The sequence below is a fragment of the Manis pentadactyla genome, chromosome 4 (assembly GCF_030020395.1).
Source record: "Manis pentadactyla isolate mManPen7 chromosome 4, mManPen7.hap1, whole genome shotgun sequence".
NCBI classification, from domain to species: domain Eukaryota; kingdom Metazoa; phylum Chordata; class Mammalia; order Pholidota; family Manidae; genus Manis; species Manis pentadactyla.
This window is the reverse complement of record NC_080022.1, coordinates 57790939-57806013: the sequence shown is the minus strand read 5'-3', so window position 1 is coordinate 57806013 and position 15075 is coordinate 57790939.

Here is a 15075-nt window from a genome sequence, read left to right as displayed (position 1 = left end):
AGGACTCACCTACCCACGCTGGTTTGTTAGGTGACAATGAACTAAATTTCTTTTTTGAAGCAACTATAATTTTAGGAGTTTTGTTATAGTATCACAGCCTGCATCATGAATAATAAATGGGTTTTACATATTTCTTCTTATTTAATCTTTAAAACAACCAGATGGCATGGGTATTATTATCTCTATGTTAATGTTCGAGAAACTGGGCTATATAATGATCAAGTCTTCAGTTCATACACAGTGGAGAAAAGATTTGAGTATACAACTTACACCTTATTAACCATCATATGATTTTTATTTTCTGAATTCATGTCCCCTGCCCATTCCTATGGAATTTGCTGCTGAATGCCTTTCTGTCCTCTGCTCCTACGTGTCTAGCTGCTCTGTGACTTCCCTGCATTTTCTTGCTACCTCCACAGCTATTCTCAATCATTTCTGGGTCCAGTATTTCCCAGAACTTCAGGGGAGAGGTGTTTTAGTTTGCAAAGCATGAATTTTCAGTATATATAATTGAAAAACTATACCAAAAAAGTGCTATTTTTCATGAACAAAGAGAAATATATCTGTGCATTAAGAAGACCTATTCATTACATAAATATGCTCCATTCCTTATAGGTATAGCCACTGAAATATGGTTTGCTGTACACATCGAAAATTTCTGTTCCTGGCTCTCAGTCTTCCTCTCCTCCACACAATTTAATGACTTACATATCAATGATCTTGGCGGAAACTGGAATTTCAGGGTTTTTTCCTCCCAACCTCCAATGACTATTTCTTCCGCTCCATCTCAGCCATCTGTTCTTCTGGATGTACATCGGATGTTTTAATCATCGGAAACTGAGATTTCTCTGAGATCTGGATTTCAAACATCCCAATATTTAACCATAACTGTCTATACTTCTATGACATTTACTGTAGAACTTCAACTTCTTTAATTCTTCAGCCTGTTTGAGACCTAAAACATGAGCGCCACCTTTTCTCACTATTTCCTTGCCTCATCCGTCTGGTCTTTCCTGCATTCCTTGTTCTGGTTAAGTCCCACAGTCACTGATAACAATCACACCGTAGCGAGCATCCTCAGCTCATGTGTCCCTCTCCCGCTGTTGTTATCACCTAATATGTCCTCAACTCCAGAGAAACCAAATTACTTCCTCTCCTGTGCCTGTACCCCCAAGGAAATGAATATTGCCAGAGAAAATCACATAGCGCCGGTTACACTTTAAATTCATAATTAAAAAACTCAAACAGGTACTTAATTTTGCACATCAGTTCTGCTATGTTCTATAAAATTCATTTCTCACTTTCTGAAATAATTATTTTGCATTTTATTCTATCTGCTCCTATTTCCACTGGTTGTGGTAGATCAAGACTCCCCCCCACCCCCTTTCTGTTTTCTATATCCCATCCTTCTCTTCTGAAGGAAATGACTCCCTTCAATACTCTGACCTGTTCGTCACTCCCTTCCTTCTTTTTATCTCTACCTCAGCAGCAAGTCAGAGGGATGCTCTAACAAGGACCCCACCCCCTTCCTGTACCATCAGTTTTTCCATTTCTATTGTATATCATTCCCATCACTACATAAACCTGCCAGAAAGACTGAGTTATACCACAGATTTTATCATCTTACTTACCAAAAACTCTGCCCTCATCCCACATATGCCACTTGTTTCTATTCATGTAAAATATTTTGGAAGAGTCATCTACTGTCTTCATTTCTTTACATCCCGTTCATTCTGTTAACCTTTCTAATCAGTCCTCCGTGCCCACCAGGCCAGTGAAATTCACATTTCCTATACTTATCTTATTGGGCCTTGAAGCATCTTTCAAAGCAATTGACCATTCTCTTTTTGGAGAAATCCTTTCTCAATTTTTGCAACACAGTGCTCTACTGGTTTTCTGACAAAGGTTTTAGCTGCTCTCTCAAAGTATAACTATTACAATTCTGTGTGGATCTTAGTCCTTGGTCCTTTTCTTTATATATTCTTGCTAGATGAATTCATTCATTCTGATGACTTTGAAAATCATCTTTATGCTGTCAACTCTCATACTTGTATCTAGTACTGTCATTTTTTTCTAATATTTTGACTAGTATAACCAAAGGAATATTTGACTTTCCCACCTATGTATTTCATGAACATCTCAGAGTTAACATATCCCCAAATAGAAGTATTGAGTTTACCCACAAACTTATGTTTCCCCTTAGTCTCTTTCCATCTCACTAAATGGCACCAAAAGTAAATTAGTTGCTCAACTCAGAAACCTGATAGTCCTTACTGATATCTCCATCTCTGTAGATTGAATACCCATTCCACCCCTCATTCTGTTGGTTTTATATAATGTATTTCAAGTATGTCTGTGCCACTCCATCATCACTGTTTCGACCTTAGTGTAAGTAATCATCATCTCCAATCTGCATCATCTCCTAACTTGTCTCCACAGTTTTACTTTGCACCCTTATAATCTATTCACAAAGCCCTCATATGTTCAAAACATTTTCTAATTTAAAAACACTTCTGTATCTTCCCATTGCCCTTGGAAAGAAGTCCATTTTTTTCTCATGGCACACACTACCCGCCTAGTATGCACTTTCATTGCATATACTCCAAACCCATCACTCTCTCCCTTGACTCACTTCTACATTTCAGCCACACTTACCCTCTGATAGTCCCTTGTATATGCTATGCTCGTTCCTGTCTTTGGCTCTGCACTTCTCTCTCTGTAACTAGAATCATCTTCCTGGGGCTTCTTGAAATCTGGATTCTTCTCATATTTTAGATTTAAGTTTAAGTATCTCTGAAAGTAACTTTTTTACTATTTATAGATTTCTGGTAAAAAATTTTATCTGGAGTTTTTTTGTTGTTGTTAATGTATATCAGCTTGTCCAAGTTACCTTCATAGTATAGGGGAAGTAATACAGGGGAAGTTTTATAGAATTTGCTCTGTTTTCAAAAAAAAATTTGCTAGGAGGAATGCTAATGAAAAGAGGACTTTATGGACATTTCTTTGATAATAAAACTTCAGCATAGTTATTCAAGGTGAAAATTAATGCAAATTTTTTATTCTGACTATTTAGGTTATAGCCAAGTCGCTTAGCTTGTGCTTAGCTGTGATATAGAAACAAAAGCCAGTCTGTGCTATGGTTTGCATACTACTATTAGATACTGTACTCTGCTGTTTTATCTATTCGTCAGAATTTTCACTCCAGATTTAATGCTGCAAAGAACCCTAGGGTACAGGGTTAAAGCCAATATGAATTAAGGTCCTTAGATAACTATTCATGACACAGAGTACATAATCAAGTGTGTATTCTGCATAAAGCAGTCTTAAAAATTCAATTTGGCTGGTAATATGTGTTGCTGAATGTTATATTGGAATGGTGCTGCTCTTGTGATAGTAATTAAATGTCTTACTTGCTTTTATAAAACCTTAATAATTTGGTTGAAAAGAACCGTCTAAAGGTGAAACTGGACTTGGCAGGACTTTAATTTTATTTTACTACCTTTCAAGAAATACAGTTAGCTTTTTGTTAAAAAGCATATACAACATGGACATTAATGTTTCAAGTGTTGCCCTTGAAAGAGTTTTGCTCAAACAATTTGAGTGTATCTTTATATAGTGATGCCTCCCCAGAAATATCTGGAATTATACATTCCTACTAAAGTTGGTTATGAATAAGCTGTATGTATTCATGATGTGTACAGCCACATTTTGACATGAACCTTTCTCTTAGTTTTCCTCTGATTCCTACCTTATAACACCCTCATCTCTTTGAAAGAGATTCTATGAATTCCATTCCTAAATGATTTGATAGATACTATCTACTAAATCAACATTAAATAATAACAATGTTATGTCACCACAGCCTTTAATAGCCTCAGGGTCCACTCAAGACTCATTTCTACAAGACTGGTTTAGAAAAACAGTTTCTACAATTTGATTTTCTCTTTTTGAAAGAGCATTTCTAAATGACCAACTTTAAATAATATAATAATATATTTTGGCTGGAACATATAAGCAGTATGTATAAATTCCTTTTATTTGTGAATGTACTAATACATATAAAAATCTCAATTCCAAAATGATTGTGGTATATACCTGTACCAATCAATACTCTAAAAAATTAACACAAAGTCTGTTCTTTGAACCCATATTTAGCAAATGCTTACTAAACATGGTGCTGAGTTTGGAAGTCATACCCATGACTACAAAGAAAATCATATCATAGATGAAAGATAACCACAAAACATTTGATATTCTTCCTATTGAGTCTTCCAGGTGGAATGAATAACTGTTTTCCTTGGTACAATAAAGTGGAAAAGATGCCATCCCAATTTCTGAGCACACCCCCCCCAAACCGTGTGCCACTTCTGCCTCTGGGTTTTCTTGCCTCTTCTTTCTCTTGACACTTAGTCACCATGATGTGAGGAAGCCCAACAACTTTGTGGAGAAACACAGGTCACAGCCAATACCAGCATGCCAGCTGTGGTAACCAGTCTCTAAAGGCCCACAGTGATCCTTGCCTTCCGGTGCACATGACCCTGTATACTGTCCCCCACACTAAATAAGAGGAATTGTGAGACCAATGGGATGTTGCGGAAACAAAAGTGTGTGACTAGTATAGATGATACTCCAAGTCCTGACTAAAGTAAAGCCAATTTAATTAAAGAAGCCATTTTAAAAACAAACTACTGGGCTGCATTCTAAGGGGAGGAGAGGGGGGACTACTCCCCCTGCCTCAGCCTGCAGACTGGAGACCTGAGGATTGCAAGGATTTACTGAGTCCACTCAGTTTACTGAGTCCACTGAAACTCAAGAAGCTCTGCACTTACCTGTTCCTCTGCATGTAGCCAGTCCCCATCCCCTGATAGAAAGCTAGCCTAACAGGCAGAGGTGGCAGGAGAGGGGGAAGTGACTTCAGTAGAGCAACTGCTGTAATGTTGTCCACTGAGCCTCCGTAGTAAGTAACCCTTTAATAAAACTACTTTACTTGCCAAGCCACACTTGTCTGCCTGGCTTTTTGTCCTGTTGGTTTCCTCACAAGTCAGGTGAAGGCACTTCTTTTATATTTCCCTGTGAAATTAACCATAACAGTGACTTTGTAGGCTAAGCATTAAAAGCCATTGCAATTCTGTCCTGCTCTCTCTTGGACTACTCTGGGGAAAGCCAGCTTCCATGTCATAAGGTCACTTAAGCAGCCATATAGAGAGGTCCACATGGTGAAAAACTGAGGTCTCTGGCCAATACTAAGCATCAACTCACCATCCGTGTGAGGGAGCCCTCTTGGAAGCAGATTCTCTAGGATCATTCAAGCCTTCAGATGACTATAGCCCTAGTCATGATAGGTCCTACGAACCACCCAGCAAACTCCCTCTCAAGCACCTGAGCCACAGAAACTGTGAAATAAAAAGCAAATGCTTCTTGTCTTTCTAAGACACTAAATTTTAAATTGTCATACAGTAACAGATAGTAATACACCAAAGAAGCCCGCTTGCAAGTCAGTTTTCCAGGTCTAGTTCAGCCACCCCACTGCCACTGTATGGAACAAAAAGCAAGCCATCTTTGCTGAGTCCTCTCCAAATGGCAGACTTGTGAACAAAATAAATGACTGTTGTTGTTTTAAGCAACAAAATTTTGGACTCATTTGTTGTGCAGCAATCCATAGCTAGAACACATGAGGATCAAGCAATATATGTTCCTACTACCAGAGAGTTTACTGTACATAGGGAGATAAATAAATTCATAAATTTATGAACATGAATTATTATATTAATGGGGTAATAAATGGTGCCATCGGATCACAGAGGAAGAGCTCTTAACCTAGACACAAGAGTAAGATTCTGAGAAGGTTTCCCAGAGTAAATAATATCTGAATCTTGTAAGATAAGAAGCTTTTATCCTGGTATCTGGCATGCCTTATGAATGAGTATTATTTACTGTTTTATTCTTCCCTTCCCTTGGATGTCCAAGGTTACAGGCACTATAAATATCAGTAAATAACAGCTACCTTAACAGAAATACAATTCTATAAAATTGGTTGTTATTATTGAACAAAATTAAAGCCAATATTTGATAGGAACAAATACATTTAACATCTTCAATTAAAATGTTTTATGTTGATTACAGATCTGGATTCAGAATGTTTGTTTTTGGAATCTTTATTAAGCTTTTAAGGTGTCCACAGACTATCGTCTATTGTCCTACTGCCCAGTCTGGGCCATTCTAAAGCTCTTGGTTGATAGTGATGGGTGTGAGGAAAATAATCTAAGAAGCAAGCCTCTACAATTAATTTGTTTCCTAAGCAGCTTATTTGGGTCACCAAGAAAAATAACTTATACCATTGCTCAGATAAAGAGTTCTTCAAGACAGTGATACCAATAAGTAGAATTGGTGAGAAATGTGAATATGCAAATGCATACTCTTATAAACACTAACTTTTTTTTTTAGCCTTAAAAATCATTTATTTATTTAGTTGGTTAGTTAGTTATCATTAATCTACAATTACATGAAGAACATTATGTTTACTAGGCCTCCCCCTTCACCAAGTCCCCCCCCCCCACACCCCATTACAGTCACTGTCCATCAGCATAGTAAGATCTCAAACTGTTTCCCCTCCAATATATATTCTTCTACGTTATGGATTCTTATAGTTGCATTGTAATCCGCTATATAGATTTACTGTGATTTACTCAACGTATCTCTGCTTAAAAGCATTCTACCTTTGATCAGAACATGTGGCTCTAGGCCTTTAAAGAGATGCGAGAGACCGAGGCAATCAAGCAACCCGGGGAATTTGAACTGGCTCCTCAGGGGACATTACTTCTGAAGAATGCATTTGTACATGGGCAGTTTCCATCCTAACAGGTACATGGAGAAGGACGGACCACCAACCCACTTCCACCCATTTTATTTTTCAGAAAATTTGTCTCTGAGGGGAAAAGACTCCACTCTTAGCCAACTGCTCCTTCCCAACAGTGGAGCCCTTTTCTCAGTGGATACTTGGGAGGAAGCTACTATTTTACTCACAGATGCATGTGCCTTTGTGGCACGCAGAAACTCCTATTTAGCTTATACTTCAGCAAGCTTGGGGTGGCCGAGGGCCCCAACAAATCCAAATGCATGAGATCATTACAGTATAGCCTAAGTAACCAAAGGAAATAAGGAGGATGAGAGAAAACAAAAGTAAAAGGCAGACAAATGGCATGGTTACCTAAATACATTCCTGAAATCAGAGCAAAATGGCTTTTTGGTACTTTGTTTTATTGGAGGACAGGAGTAACTTTTATAACACCAATTGTTGGTATTTAATTCATCATCATCCTATATTTATTGAATGTCTGCCAAAGGTATGGCAATACCCAGTCCCTTCCGAACTGTCATCCATGGGTGGGGTTGGGAATGTTTTTATCTACATCTTTTTTTCTTTTAAAAAATCAACCATGCCTGTATCAGCTACATGGGTTCCCCCATCTGCAGCACCAGTTTGCTAGATTTTTAGTTTTTCTTGAAGGGAGAAATAGTAAAAGGCAGCTGTCTTTCCTCATCTTTGACAAGACTATAGCTTTATAAAATTGGTAAGAACTATGTCTGATAATTAGCTTTGATACCATTCTTTTTTTTTTTTTGAGAGGGCATCTCTCATATTTATTGATCATATGGTTGTTAACAATAAAATTCTCTATAGGGGACTCAATGCACAATCATTAATCAACCCCAAGCCTAATTCTCAACAGTCTCCAATCTTCTGAAGCATAACGAACAAGTTTTTACATGGTGAACAAGTTCTTACATAGTGAATAAGTTCTTACATGGTGAACAGTGCAAGGGCAGTCATCACAGAAACTTTCGGTTTTGATCATGCATTATGAACTATAAACAATCAGGTTAATTATGATTATTCGTTTGATTTTTATACTTGATTTATATGTGAATCCCACATTTCTCCCTTATTATTATTATTATTATTATTATTATTTTTAATAAAATGCTGAAGTGGTAGGTAGATGCAAGATAAAGGTAGAAAACATAGTTTAGTAAACACTAACTTTTAACAAGTCATCAGGAAAAACAGATACGCCATTCACAAAAGACTTCAAGCGCATGTTCCAATTAAGTGTTCTTTATACAACTAAAGTTCTTTCACTCATGACCTTAGTTTATGTTGATGGCACAAATACCTAGACCTACTCTGACATGGTGCTAATTAGACAAAGTGTGTCTGGCTCTATCTCTAATTTACTTCATTTGCACGCAGTATTATTTACCATGATGGCATTACCAAAGGAGCCTCCTTGGGGGCAATCAGGAGGCATTTGTGTATAGCCCAGCCTTAAACACTATCTTAATTGTACCTGGTGAAACATCCACTGTGTTGTTTACTTATGTCTTTCTTGTGGTTTTGAGAGCACACACTGCAACTTTTCCATTCTTTTTTTGTCTATTTCTTTCAACAGTTTACTGAAGCATGTACTTGCTACTAAATTCCAACACTAAACCAGCTTATGTCATCTAATTGTCTTTGGTGCTTTTCCTCCCTCCTATTAACGGAATCTTATTCTCATCAATGCTGTCTATGTTGAAGATATCTCTCTGGTTGTTCTAACAAAGACAAAGTAGCATTGTTTTAAATAACAGAAATGTTATGCAAAAATGTTATTATAAAGACTCTATATCTTCAATGGAGGGTCCATAATACCAGTGAATGCTGTCACCATGAAGTGACTATCTTATCATAGTCTAAGATGATTGCTATTATAATGGCTACATTCCATACAATAGAAAAGGGACAAGGGGGATTAGAAACATACTCATTCCATTTAGAGACCCAACCTGGAAAATGCACATATCACTTTGATTCATAAGTAGAACCAATCAAATAGACTCAACATAGTTACAAAGGAGACTGAGAAAAATAGACATTTAATGGAACATATGACATACTAAAACATGGGGGTTGTTACTAAATAGAAAGAAGTGACAATGGACGTCATCCAATACTGTGGAGAAGAAATACAGAATTGCTGTATTCTATTCCTAATTATGATTTTGGGGGAGATTTCTGTATATAGTAGATACTGAATAAGTATTGTTAAAGAGTTAAGATATGATAATATAAAAAAATCATAATCTTCCATCTAAAGCAGAGACTCAGGAAACTCTTAAGACTCCTCTGGTATCAAGAAATAGAAAACCACTAAGGACCTCATGTTCTCCTCTTAGTGGATAAAATAGTACTAGAAATTTCAAACTAGAAAATTAGGTTACTCTGCATCTCTCAGATGCTATCTTGTCTCTCAGTATTCTGCTTTTCTTCTGAGTTGGCTGCATTTATGTCCACCAGCAACACCTGCCCACCGTGCTCTGACTGGATCTATTTATACATATACATATGCTTAGATAATGGTCACCAGCTTCAGCTTTACGCCATGACCTCCAACTGTCGATTCTATTAACAAAGTTTTTTGGGTTCCAAATTCCTGGAGTTGGAATCATTGAGCCAACTGCTATTTCCTGACAATTTCATAAGTTTTTGGCTTATGTAAAAACTCGGACTCATCTAAGTTTTCTCTTAGGTATTTACTTTTGGATTTATCAGCATTACCAGGTGTCATTTTATTTGTTTGTCTTGCTTAGAAAAAAAAAAGCAAAGTTCTTAGGCCATTTTGTCAAAGGGCAGATATTACATCAAAATGAGAGAGGCTAGGGCAGGCAGTGATGACTGCCAGCAGTCGCCCGCAAGTCATCGTTGTCATCATCACCCTAAATCATTATCATCTTAGTACATATATGATTAACTTGACACTTTGTGATTAGACGTTTGCACGTCATGAGAGTGACATTTAGATAGAACCCTAGAACGTTAGATAGAACTTTGAGATAGACATTTGGCAAGTAGCAAGATAAATGAGTTTAAAATCATTGAAAAACTACATAACTGCTTAGTGTCAAGTACCTGAAAAAGGACTAAATAATACCACATGGTATGGGGAAAGGAAACATTAAGCTTAAAACAGTTGTGAGGAATTCCTATTTCTAGGAATAGTGGCCTCTTATACTCCCTTCCTATAGCTCTTAAGTGGAGACATAATTTTGCAGCAAATTTTGAATTAACTTACTGACCGCTGAGAAAATGCCAGAGAGATCTGAAGTGCTGATACTAACAAGAACTATGACAAAGAAAAAACTTAAGTGAGAGATATAAACAAGAAAGGATAGCAAGAGAAAAGAAATGTTATAAAGAAGAAAGAAAGGAAAACACAGTAAAGAAAACAGAAATGCATATCTTTGTGTAGAAAATTGGGTACAGACATATACCAAGAGATGAATTGCAAAAATTTTCAAAAATTAGCTTGAGCACCACTCAACTTATATTGGTACCAAGTATACAACACAGTAGTTCAATAGTTACACACATTATTAAATTTTCACCCCAACTAGTGTAGTTACTCAAATGGTTTTCATTTAAACTGTTTAAGGAATTTAAGGATATCAAATTTTTGATATTTTTTACTTATGTTATCTCAGGAAGCAAGGATGACTGCATGCTATTCATACCTAACTACCATTCATACATTCCATACATTTTTACTAAATGCCTGGTATGTACGAATACTACTGGCCTTCAAGTTAGACTTTTGTATTAGTGGTTTATTCAGTAAAATGGCATTGTGAGTGTGTTAAATACTAGTAAATGTTCTAGGTGCTTTGAATATAAAGTTATCTAGAGGAAGAAAATCTTTTCTAGGAATAGTGGCCTCTTATACTCCCTTCCTATACCTCTTAAGTGGAGACATAATTTTGCAGCAAATTTTGAATTAACTTACTGACCACTGAGAAAATGCCAGAGAGATCTTCTGAAGTGCTGATACTAACAAGAACTATGACAAGTTTATTATTTATTTAATAAATTTAGGCAGTCAATGAAATATTTTATATTTAGGAGGTCTTCTCTGACAACATGTTTATGATTTTGGAAAGAAAGCCTGAATATTAAAAATCAATAGATTATATAGATTCTGTGATGGTTAATTTTATGTGTGAACTTGGCTGGGACATAGTGTCCAGATGTGTGGTAAAACATTATTTTGAATGTTTCTTTGGGGGTGTTTTGGGGTGAGATAAAAATTTATATTAGTAGACTTTGAGTAAAGCAAATTGTCCCCCATATTTATCCAGTCAGTTGATGAGTTAACAGGAAAAGATTGACTTGTCCCAAGCAAGAAGGAATCCTAGCAGAGACTGCAACAGTGGCTCTTTCCCGGGCCTCCAGCCTGCTGACCCACCCTGCAGATTTCAGACTTGCCAGCCTCCATAATTATATCATATGACATACATTTGAAAAGAATAAGCATTTTAAGTCTGAAACACTTATTTCAAATGTATTTCTGAGGCATTATTTTCATCTTGTCTAAAGAAGTTTTTTCTAACGCCATCTCCAAAGGCAGATATGTTGTTTTCCCATTGACTATCACTCAAAAACATGTAGGATAACAAATGATGACTTATATTTCTCTTAGGAGAATATACTGAGGTGTTTTTAACTACCTTTCCAAAGAAGATAGTCTGGAAAAACTCCTGTGAAACAGAGCTGATATGGACCAGAGACAGGCCCACATGTTAGATTTAGTACCTTACCTCAGCTTGGCTGATTTTTATCTTTTGCTAAATTAAGTAAATTAAGAATTAATTACTTAAAGAATCAATTCACAGAATTAAGTAAAACAATGTTATGCTCACAAATTCATGAATCTTCAAGGAAGAAATCTATGTATTTTCACTTCCTTTTGCTTTTCGCATTGCTACTACTGTTGATTTCTTTCTTTATAAAATAACCCCCGTATGTCAATCATTAATAAGTTTTCAGATATATTTGTGTGTCTCTTGCATCCTTGGGCCATACCATTTTTGCAGTGTATAAATAATAAGAATGGCTCCAACTTCAGCAGAGTGAAAAAAAGAAACTTAAGTCCCTTGTCATTTGGCAGTGTCTGCCATTTCTGCCACATTTATCATTCATACTTGTCTACTCCATCCTAGTGAGCTACAAGTGTCACTGCCAGTCCTCAAGCTTCTAATGGTGACCTGAAGTGCTTAATGACTCTTGGCAAGTATGATTGTTCTTAAAAGTCTATTTGCAGTCCTTCTCTTCTATATTTAAGCTCTTCAAAAGATGACCTTGCTATTTCAATATTTTGTCATATCACTATATCTTCTAATGGAGTCTTAGAAAGACTGGCTTTTTGTCCCTAGTTTCTTCCAGCATCTTTTACTCTAGGCACTTGGGTACCTAGAAGCTAAAACAAAAGACATTTGTGTGGTATCACTCAGATTCTCATCACTAAATGTCCTTTGTCTCAAAGCAAACTCTCAAGGTGTGTTCAGATATGTTTAAACTCTCTGAGCTTTAGATAACTGTTTACTTATCCACTTCAGAAGTGGCCCTTTATTTCCAGTTTTCTTAGAGAATTTTAATTGCCCTGGTGTCCTAGAGCCCAACATCTTTATTCTGGAGCCTTTTTAAAAATGTCCCTTTGGTCTGTTAGATTCCTGTAGAGATAGAAAATTCCTCTTAAGCAAGAATTCCTTAAAAATTCCTCCTTATTTTCCCTGCTTTGATTTTCACAAGAGATGTCAAACAAACAGTAAACTGAGGCACAAAGAGGCTAAGTAGCTAGCCTATACACAATGTTAAGTATTGGGATTGGGAGAGTGTTTTCTCTCTTCAACATGCTAGTTAGGTGCATAGTCCAGACTAGGTCTTAGGTATATGTGGAGCAGAAAGGTAAGAAATGAAAGTCCTTACAATGTACAAGTTACTATTGCTGAATTCAGTAAATCCCTAATATCACACACAGACATGCACACACACACACACACACACACACACACACACACACACTCATGCCCACACCGTAAATTAATCAACCAACACTATGATGCTTCACTTCTAAAATGTTAACACATTCTAAGCCATACTGGGAGAGATTAATGCAATTGTCTATAACCAAAGAAAAATAAACTTGAATATAATTATTATATTCATCAATCTTGTCATTTCTGGTGAAAGTAGTGAATTATTCACTAAGGGTATGGTCTGCCAATTTAATGAGAAAAGTGTACACTGCTGATTAGTAGTTTACAAAAGAATATTCCAATTGCTTATTTTTTTGGAAGTAAAATTATAATTGTTATCTTCATCAACATTTATTACCAAGTGAAATAGCAAGCAATGGAATAAGCTGATTTAAAATCACTTCCTCCAGGTAAACACAGATATGAACAAAATCACTATCACTAGATCAATGTGCTCAAAAGTTTAAAACTTATATGGCTCAACACCCAAAAAACAAATAACCTGATTAAGAAATGGGTGGAGTATCTGAACAGACACTTCTCCAAGGAAGAAATACAAATGGCCACAGGCACATGAAAAGATCTCCACATCACTAATCATCAGGGAAATACAAATTAAAACCACAATGAGATATCAACTCATACCAATTAGAATGGCCACTATCCAAAAGGTAAGAAACAACAAATTTGGGTGAGGATGTGGAGAAAGGGGAACCCTCCTACACTGTTGGTGGGAATGTAAATTAGTTCAACCATTATGGAAAGCAGTATGGAGGCCCCTCAAAAAGCTAAAAATAGAAATACCATTTAACCCAGTAATTTCACTCTTAGGAATTTACCTAAAGAAAAAAACAAAATCCCTGATTTGAAAAGATATATGCACTGCTATGTTTATTGCCACAGTATTTGCAATAGCCAAGAAATGGAAGCAACGTAAGTATCCATCAGTAGATGAATGGATAAAAAATGTAGTACATATACACAATGAAATATCATTTAACCATAAAAAGAAAAGAAATCCTACCATTTGCAACAACATGGATGGATCTAGAGGGTATTATGCTCAGTGAAATAAGCCAGATGGCGAAAGACAAATACCAGATGATTTCACTTATTTGTGGAATATAAAAACAAAGCAAAACTGAAAGAACAAAATAGCAGCAGACTCATGAACACTGAGAAGTTATTAGTGGCTACCAAAGGGGAGGAGATGGGATTTAGCAGTGGGGAAAGGGAGAGGGAGACTAAGGGACACAATAATTCGCAATCACAATATAAATTGATCATGGGACTGCTGAACTACAGTGATGTACATTTGAAACCAACATGAGATTGCATATTAACAATACTTTAATTTAAAAAACATGCATATTCTAGTAGAACTGACTGTACCACAATTTGCTTATCCATCCTCCACTTGATGGACATTTGGGTTCTATGTTAAATGAAGTTTGGGGATATTTTCAGTAAAATTGTTATAAGCTAACAAACAAAAAAGATTATGGTTATTATTTACAACATAATACTGTATATTAAAATAATAATTTTGGTAATTTGGTTTTTTTTATTATTCATTTGATTTTTTATACTTGATTTATATGTGAATCCCACATTTCTCCCTTATTTTTTTTTAAATAAAATGCTGAAGTGGTAGATAGATGCAAGATAAAGATAGAAAGCATAACTTAGTGCTGTAAGAGGGCAAGTGTAGATGATCAGCTGTGTGCCTATAGACTAAGTATTAATCCAAGCTAGACAAGGGCAACAAAACATCCACGGATGCGGAAGATTTCTCTCAAAACAGGGGGGTGAGGTTCTAAGCCTCACCTCTGTTGATCCCCAATTTCTCACCTGATGGCCCCCTTGAGACTGTGCCTGTCTTAGGTTGTTCCTCCCTTGAGGAATCTTACCTGTGTCTGGCTCACCAGCCGTCTTCCGGGGCCATACAGGGAAATGTGAAGTTGGTAAGTGAGAGAGAAGCAATAGTTGTTGAAAAGGTTAGCTTTTTACTTCTTTGCAGATTTATGCCCTGTGGCTTCTATGCCCAGCATTTGTCTTGAGGTATCTTTACCACTTGGAAGAATTATGATACTTGGTAATTTTCGATATGAGGCAGGAATTTCTACGAAAGGGCTGTAATTAGGAAGGAAGAAGAAAAGCTATAGAAGTAACAGATGGAAGAAAACATGGGAAGATTGATTATTTCTTTGACATATCTTCTTGTAG